This window comes from Zingiber officinale, chromosome 1B (genome assembly GCF_018446385.1).
Source record: "Zingiber officinale cultivar Zhangliang chromosome 1B, Zo_v1.1, whole genome shotgun sequence".
NCBI classification, from domain to species: Eukaryota; Viridiplantae; Streptophyta; class Magnoliopsida; order Zingiberales; family Zingiberaceae; genus Zingiber; species Zingiber officinale.
Window position 1 is genome coordinate 83,223,155 of NC_055986.1, and position 9,936 is coordinate 83,233,090.

Sequence of the window (9,936 nt, forward strand, 5' to 3'; positions counted from 1 at the left end):
GATGCGGAAATAGAAATTACTAGTTATACCTTGTAGAAAAAACCTCTTGATCTTCTACCGTATTCCTCTTCTAACCTCGGACGTTGTGTGGGCAACGATCTTCCAAGATGAGAAACCACCAACCACCTTCTTCTCCTCCAAACAAGGTTCGGCCACAAAAGAAAAGCTTCACCAAGGAGAAAAACCAAAATACTAACCAAGCTCCAAGAGATGCTAGCTTTCTCTCCTTCTTCTTCTTCTCCGAGTAGTATCCGGCCACCACAAGAACTCCAAGGGAGAGGAAGAGGTTCGGCCACCACAAGAGGAAGAGAAGGAGATGATGGCCGGCCACACCAAGGAACAAAAGAGGGAGAGGAATAATAGATGTTGTGTCTTGTGAAGGCACCCTCACCCCTTCTTTTATATTCCTTGGCCTAGGTAAATTAGGAAATTTAATTACAATAAATTTTCCTTAATTTCCTTGACATGATTTAATTGAGAAAAATAAAATAATATTTCCCCAATTAAACAATGATGGCCGGCCAAATCAATAGGAAGCAAATTGGACAAGTTTCAATCAACAATTAAAACTTTCCTTATTTGTTTCCGGAAATTTTAAAAAATAAAATTTCTCTTTAAAATCTCTTCATGGTTAATAAAAGGAAATATCTATAATTTTAATTTTATTAACATGTGAATAATTTTAATGAGAAAATAAAACATCTCTCCAATCTACAAATAAGGAAAGAGATCTAATCTCTTTCTTTAATCTTTTGTAAATCTTTTACAAGAGAGATATTTTAATTTTAATTCTCTTTTAAATTAAATCTTCCACATAATAATAAACATTAAAATTAAATTTTCTTTTTAATTAATTATGGCCGGCCCTACTAGCTTGGGTTCAAGCTAGGGCCGGCCACCTTAAACCCAAGCTTAGGCCGGCCCTATCTTGGTTCCCAAGCTAGCTTGGCCGGCCCCCTTTAGGTGGGTATAGAAGGTGGGTATATGTGGGTATAGTACTCTATAAATAAGAGGCTACGATAGGGATGAGAGGAGGAATTGGTTTTGGTCTTCCGATAAAATTAAGTATCCCATGTTCGCCCCGAACACACAACTTAACTTTATCAATGATAAATCATTCCACTAGAGAACTATCATTGAACTACCGCACCAATCCCAAATTACATTTTTGGGCTCCTTCTTATTATGAGTGTGTTAGTCTCCCTGTGTTTAAGATATCGAATGACCACTAATTAAGTGAGTTACTGACAACTCATTTAATTAATATCTAAGTCCAAGAGTAGTACCACTCAACCTTATTATCATGTCGGACTAAGTCCACCTGCAGGGTTTAACATGACAATCTTTATGAGCTCCTCTTGAGGGCATTATCAACCTAGTATCACTAGGACACAGTTTCCTTCTATAATCAACAACACACACTATGAGTGATACCATTTCCCAATTTATCGGGTTTATTGATTCATCGAACTAAATCTCACCCATTGATAAATTAAAGAAATAAATAGCAAACATATGTGCTTGTTATTATATTAGGATTAAGAGCACACACTTCCATAATAACTGAGGTCTTTGTTCCTTTATAAAGTCAGTATAAAAGGAACGACCTCAAATGGTCCTACTCAATACACTCTGAGTGTACTAGTGTAATTATATAGTCAAGATAAACTAATACCTAATTACACTACGACCTTCTAATGGTTTGTTCCTTTCCATTCTGGTCGTGAGCTACTGTTTATAATTTATAAGGTACTGATAACATCATCTTCTGTATGTGACACCACATACTATGTTATCTACAATATAAATTAAATGAACAACTACAAACAAATGTAGATAATTAGACCAAATGTGATTCTTTATTCATAATGAATGTTTACAAAGCTTAGGCTTTCAGTATACACTCCAACAATCTCCCACTTATACTAATGACTAAGCCGCCATATCTTCTACCATACATCTGATTCTCATTCCCTCCACATGTCGAAAGCTTTCGCCGGAAGGGCCTTAGTGAAAGGATCTGCCGGGTTATCCGTGATGCAATCTTGGCGATGACAACTTCTCCTCGCTTCACGATATCTCGTATCGGTGGTACTTGCGCTCTATATGTTTACTCGCCTTATGAGCTCGTGGTTCCTTGAGTTTGCAATTGCATCGCTATTATCACAATAAATTGTGATGATCTTGGGCAAACCAGAATCACATCTAAGTCCATTAGAAAGTTCTGAGCCATACTGCTTCTTTAGCCGCCTCAGAAGCTGCTACATACTTCGACTTCCATGGTTGAGTCCGAAACGCATTTCTCTAACACTCCTCCATGAAATGGCTCCACCTCCTAAAGTAAACACATAGCCGATGTAGACTTACTATTGTCCCTATCGATTGAAAATCAAAACCCAGGGAGCAAATCATCCGCTTGGTAAACTAGCATATAATCCCTAGTCCTTCTCGGTACTTTAATATATGCTTTACCGCATCCAATGTCCTTGTCCAGGTTACTCCGATATCTGCTGACCATGACGACAAAATAGATATCGGTCTCGTACATAGCATTGCATACATTAGGCTTCCTACACCGAAGCATGAACCGCTTTCATGTCCTCTATCTCTTTTGATGTCTTTGGAGACATCTCTTTAGATAGAGCTACTCCATGTCTAAAAGGTAAGAAACCTTTCTTGGAGTCTTGCATGCTAAAACGAGCAAGGATTGTATCTATATATGAAGCTTGGGATAGACACAACATTCTTTTCTTGCGATCCCTTATAACTTTGATCCCAAGAATGTGTGCACATTCTCCTAAGTCCTTCATATCAAATTGTTTGGACAACCATACCCTTACGTCTGATAATACCTTGACATTGTTGCCAATTAACAAAATATCATCTACGTATAGTACAAGAAATACCACCACGTTTCCGTTACACTTCTTATATACACAAGACTCATCCGGACTTTGAATAAATCCATATGACTGGATTACTTCATTAAACCGGATGTTCCAAGACCTTGAAGCTTGCTTCAGTCCATAAATGGACCGATTGAGCTTGCACACTAGATGCTCTTTGCCTTTTTCAATAAATCCTTCCGGTTGCTTCATATGGATGTTCTCTTCAAGACTTCCATTAAGGAAAGCTGTCTTGACATCCATTTGCCAAATCTCATAATCCATATGAGCAACAATGGATAAGAGTATCCGGATAAACTTAAGCATGGCTACCTAAAGGTTTCCTCATAATCGATTCCCTCTTTAGTGTACCCTTTCGCAACAAGCCTAGCTTTGAAGGTTTCTACCTTCCGTCATCCCTCTTTTCCTTTTGTAGATCCACTTGCATCCAACGGCTTTTACACCATCGGTGGTTCTAAGCTCCCAGACCTTATTCGAGTACATAGACTCTATTTGAATTCATCGCCTTTGCCAAGATCTTTGATCATATCTTAGAGTGCTTTCATATGATGGGGATCGGTTCATGTTTACGGGATCAAGTCCAAGACTCTCCCAAAACATGAATCTCTCGGTGCCTCACAACCCTCCCACTACGACGAGGCATGCGTGGTTGTGTATCATGTGTGACACGTGTTGCGTCTCTTGTGGTACTTCATCTTGTCCTGTTGTAATGAAGTAGACGTGTCCTCTCTTAGTTCTTCTAAAACAACTTTACTACTGGGCTTGTGATCCATTATATAGTCTTCTTCTAAAAACTGGGCATTGGTGCTAACAATGACCTTCTGGTCTTTAGGACTATAAAATAAACCACCTTTCGTTCCTTTGGGATATCCTACAAACACACGAACTTCTGTACGGGATTCTAACTTATCAGCATCTGGTTTCAGCACATGTGCTGGACTACCCCAAATCTGAATATGTCTTAGACTGGGTTTTCGCCCATTCCACAATTCTATGGGAGTAGAAGAAACTGATTTAGAAGGTACTAAGTTCAGAACATACACTGCTGTTTCCAGAGCATATCCCCAAAACGAATTTGGTAATTCTGAATAACTCATCATCGATCTAACCATCTCCATAAGAGTCCTATTCCTTCGTTCTGCTACACCATTCTGTTGGGGTGTTCCAGGTGCAGACAATTGGGATTGAATCCCGGCCTCTGATAAGTAATTCCTAAACTCTCCTAAGAGGTATTCGCCACCACGATCTGACCGTAGTGTCTTGATACTTTTACCTAGTCGTTTTTCCACATCAGCCTTGTATTCTTTGAACTTATCAAAGCACTTGCGGCGCATTAGGTAAATATATCCATATCTTGAATAATCGTCTATGAAAGAGACAAAATATTCAAAACCTCCTCTTGCCTGGACAGACATAGGACCACACAAATTAGAGTGAACCAACTCTAACATTTCTTTGGCTCTATACCCCTTGGCCTTGAACGGCCTCTTGGTCATTTTACCTTCTAAGCAAGATTCACAAGTTGGAAAATTTTCCAACTCTAATGAACTCAAAAGTCCATCGGCTATAAGCCTCTGAATTCTACTTAAATTAATATGACCAAGTCTTAGATGCCAAAGATATGCTTGGTTCATTTCTGAAGGTTCTTTTCTCTTATTAGAATTAGAAGATGAGTTATAAATTTCCATGTTTTGCTTTGTGGAAGAAATTGGATTTAAAATATACAAATTGCCAACTAATGCACCAGAACAGATAATCACTTTATTTCTTTTAATAACTACATCGTTACTGAAAGAAACTGAATATCCATCTAAAAACAGTTTAGAAACTGAAATTAAATTCTTTCTAAACTGGGTACATAAAGACAATTTCTTAAAATCAAATTTCTATTTCTACTAAAAGACAAGTAGACGTCTCCCACTGCAACAGCTGCCACCTTAGTAGCATTGCCCATGTAGACGGTAATCTCCCCTTCAGATAGTCGTCGGGTTTCCTGGAACCCCTACAAGGAATTGCAGACATGATCAGTGGCTCCCGTATCTACACACCAGGTGCTGGTAGATAACACCGCTAAACATGTTTCAACAACTAGAGTATGAGATATACCTTTGTTTTGGTTCTTACGAGGACAGTCCGCCTTCCAATGTCCTGCCTGCTTGCAGATGAAGCACTTGCCCTTCGGCTTCTTCATTCTATCTTTAAATCCCGTACTCTGAGATTTATTCACTTTCTTTGCTGAACCAGTTTGTTTCTTCTTCTTCTTCTTTCCTTTCGGTTTAGAAGTAGAACCATTTTCAGCATAGTGAATTTGAGCATTGTGACGAAATAACCCTTCTGCTGCTTGAAGTTCTGTCAGTAGTTCCCCTAATGAATAAATCCTTTTATTCATATTATAGTTCAGGCGGAACTGCTCAAAACTTCTAGGTAGGGTTTGGAGGATCATATCGATCTGGGTTTCCCCATCAATTTCTCCTCCAAGGATCTGTATTTCGTTCAGATAAGTCATCATCTTTAGGATATGATCCCTTACAGGAGTACCCTCTTGCATGGTGGCTGTCATTATCTTTCTCATGGCTTCTTGCCTAGAAGCCCTATCCTGATGACCAAAGAGTTCCTTGAGATTGTTCATGATATCATAGGCTGTTGGTAAATCTTGATGCTGATGTTGCAATACATTTGACATTGAAGCCAAAATGTAACACCGCGCCATCTCATCTGCTTTTACCCATTTCCTATGATATTCAATCTCCTCTTGGGTAGATTCACCAGTAGGTGCATCAGGGCAATGCTCAGTCAGTACAAATTTATAGCTTTCAGCAGTAAGAACAATGTCCAGGTTTCTTTTCCAATCTATGTAGTTAGGTCCAGTAAGTCTATTTTGTTGAAGTATGATGGACAGTGGGTTGAAAGTCATCCTAAGAATCACAAATAACTTTTGGTCAGAACTCTAAATTTAGAATAATATTGATTCCTCAAACAATACTATTTTAAATTAACCAACACCTTAAAACACCGTGAATTTTGTATGCCACGTTAGTGTGGACGTATACAAATTCAACATTTATAAAAGGAGGGTTTTAACCCATTAATTTTATTATCTTGTCAACCTAACTTTTTGACAAATAAAATTAATAGTTGGTATTATTTGGTCACACAAATAATAGCAGTGACTCCGTTGGGGAGGATACTATTAGATGTGTCTAAGTGTACACCATTACTTGACACTAAGTCCATTAATAAGATTATGCCCCTTCCGTTGGGGAAGATCACACACTCTTAATTAACTTCCTATAGTCATCCAAAAATGGAAGTCTGTTCTAGTGATCCGCAAACAAGCTCATCCGTTATGGAGGAAGGCACTCAGAGCCAACGCGCAAGCTTGTTTGCATCACTTACAAACCAGTAATGGAGACCATGGGATTTACTTAAAAATCCCTCTCCCACTTAGTTATTTATAAATGAGGAATTTTAACTATGCTAGCCTACTAAACTTGTAAACTAACATGCACACACAGCACAATATAAAAGCAATAAATAGAAAATCTAATTTTCAACTATTATGGCTTTTATCTTTAATTGTCCTCCGTGTGTTGTCATCCGAAGCTGCTGCCATATTTGGCCACCGCCACCGGGTCTAACTGTCGCATCCATCTTGCTCCGAGTTCTGCTGCGCCTCTGGTCCTTAGAAGGTTCCACGCTTTGCAAGATTCGATCCGCGACATAAATAGAATTTTACATTTTGATCCTATATTCCATAAAAGGAATGTACATGTATCTAGATCAAAAATAAAATCCTAATAAAACTAAATACAGCTCCTGCTGTATTTTAATACAATCATGCACACACATATAAATTGCCCTTGACATGTCCAAGGGTCCAATCACACACATAATTAATTAAAGGTCATAATAGTTGGATCCTGCATCCACAAAGTTAGCACATCCTACTATTATCCTGCCTAAAATATGTATGACATGTGCATAATTAAACTAAATACCAAATACACAGAGGCAAAACCCTAGCTCTGATACCAATTGTTGGTTGCTACTCGGAAAGCCTATAGGTCCACTGTACAAAAATTTTGTACAAATATCTGAACCTTTTCCTAGCTACCATGTGTTCTTTTAAATTAAATTTTGGATCTCCTGCGGAACTTAACACGTTTGATCCAAAACTTAATCTATTTGTTCTTTTAGGTTTTGACTTGGATCTCCTGCGGAACTTAACACGTTCGACCCAAGTCTCCTTAAGTTATTAATTCCATTAAATATTAATTTCCATAAAAGGTTCCCAGTACTGACGTGGCGAGGCACATGGCCTTCTTGGATATGGGAGCAACCACCACCGACTAGACAAAACCTTTAATAGAAAGCTAATATTTAATTTCCTAAAATAACTTTAGGTTAACCAAAGAGAACAATCAAATCACAAGGAAAAGAAAGAAACAAAAGAACACAACTTCGAAAAAAACATATTCGAAATTCTAGAACGTAAGCCTCTTGTATTTGGTATTATTTCCATAAATAACTAGCATGATGCGGAAATAGAAATTACTAGTTATACCTTGTAGAAAAAACCTCTTGATCTTCTACCATATTCCTCTTCTAACCTCGGACGTTGTGTGGGCAACGATCTTCCAAGATGAGAAACCACCAACCACCTTCTTCTCCTCCAAACAAGGTTCGGCCACAAAAGAAAAGCTTCACCAAGGAGAAAAACCAAAATACTAACCAAGCTCCAAGAGATGCTAGCTTTCTCTCCTTCTTCTTCTTCTTCTCCGAGTAGTATCCGGCCACCACAAGAACTCCAAGGGAGAGGAAGAGGTTCGGCCACCACAAGAGGAAGAGAAGGAGATGATGGTCGGCCACACCAAGGAACAAAAGAGGGAGAGGAATAATAGATGTTGTGAATTGTGAAGGCACCCTCACCTCTTCTTTTATATTCCTTGGCCTAGGTAAATTAGGAAATTTAATTACAATAAATTTTCCTTAATTTCCTTGACATGATTTAATTGAGAAAAATAAAATAATATTTCCCCAATTAAACAATGATGGCCGGCCAAATCAATAGGAAGCAAATTGGACAAGTTTCAATCAACAATTAAAACTTTCCTTATTTGTTTCCGGAAATTTTAAAAAATAAAATTTCTCTTTAAAATCTCTTCATAGTTAATAAAAGGAAATATCTATAATTTTAATTTTATTAACATGTGAATAATTTTAAAGAGAAAATAAAACATCTCTCCAATCTACAAATAAGGAAAGAGATCTAATCTCTTTCTTTAATCTTTTGTAAATCTTTTACAAGAGAGATATTTTAATTTTAATTCTCTTTTAAATTAAATCTTCCACATAATAATAAACATTAAAATTAAATTTTCTTTTTAATTAATTATTGCCGGCCCTACTAGCTTGGGTTCAAGTTAGGGTCGGCCACCTTAAACCCAAGCTTAGGCCGGCCCTAGCTTGGTTCCCAAGCTAGCTTGGCCGGCCCCCTTTAGGTGGGTATAGAAGGTGGGTATATGTGGGTATAGTACTCTATAAATAAGAGGCTACGATAGGGACCGAGAGGAGGAATTGGTTTTGGTCTCCCGATAAAATTAAGTATCCCATGTTCGCCCCGAACACACAACTTAACTTTATCAATAATAAATCATTCCACTAGAGAACTATCATTGAACTACCGCACCAATCCCAAATTACATTTTTGGGCTCCTTCTTATTATGAGTGTGTTAGTCTCCCTGTGTTTAAGATATCGAATGTCCACTAATTAAGTGAGTTACTGACAACTCATTTAATTAATATCTAAGTCCAAGAGTAGTACCACTCAACCTTATTATCATGTCGGACTAAGTCCACCTGCAGGGTTTAACATGACAATCTTTATGAGCTCCTCTTGAGGGCATTATCAACCTAGTATCACTAGGACACAGTTTCCTTCTATAATCAACAACACACACTATGAGTGATACCATTTTCCAATTTATCGGGTTTATTGATTCATCGAACTAAATCTCACCCATTGATAAATTAAAGAAATAAATATCAAACATATGTGCTTGTTATTATATTAGGATTAAGAGCACACACTTCCATAATAACTGAGGTCTTTGTTCCTTTATAAAGTCAGTATAAAAGGAACGACCTCAAATGGTCCTACTCAATACACTCTGAGTGTACTAGTGTAATTATATAGTCAAGATAAACTAATACCTAATTACACTACGACCTTCTAATGGTTTGTTCCTTTCCATTCTGGTCGTGAGCTACTGTTTATAATTTATAAGGTACTGATAACATCATCTTCTGTATGTGACACCACATACTATGTTATCTACAATATAAATTAAATGAACAACTACAAACAAATGTAGATAATTAGACCAAATGTGATTCTTTATTCATAATGAATGTTTACAAAGCTTAGGCTTTCAGTATACACTCCAACACAGCGAACAGAATGTCTCTGTTCGCTCGGTTAGTGTGGAATCGAGCCGTTGGGATGTAACGGTCGAATTTCCACAGAGGGCAGTCGACTACTTGTTTTGGCAGTCGACTGGTAGGCGGGGTTTTCAACCCGCGGCCTATATAACCAAGGCTTGGAAGCTTGGTTATCCCTGACGAAATTAGACTTGGTTAAGGTCTAATTAGTAGTCTACAAGTACTCAAGAGTTTCCCTTGTGTCCAAGAGGTCTTGGTGAGTTTGTGGTGAGGTTTCTCCACCCACAAGGAGGTTTGAGCTAGCCGGAGGTCTTCCAGGGAGTAATCCATTGACGGATAGGGATCGTCCACCTTACGGACATGCCGTGGAGTAGGAGCTTTATCTCCGAACCACTTAAATGATCGTGTAGCTTGGTTTGCATTTCTTGTCTTGTATTTTGTTTAGCTTGTTTATTTTTGTATTATTCCGCTGCGCAAGCTAACAACGTAGGAAGCAAACGATTTGGGGGCGCCGTCTATCCATCCCCCCTTCAAGCCGGCCGTCCGATCCCCAACAAGTGGTATCAGAGTGAGGGCGCTCTCTATTGG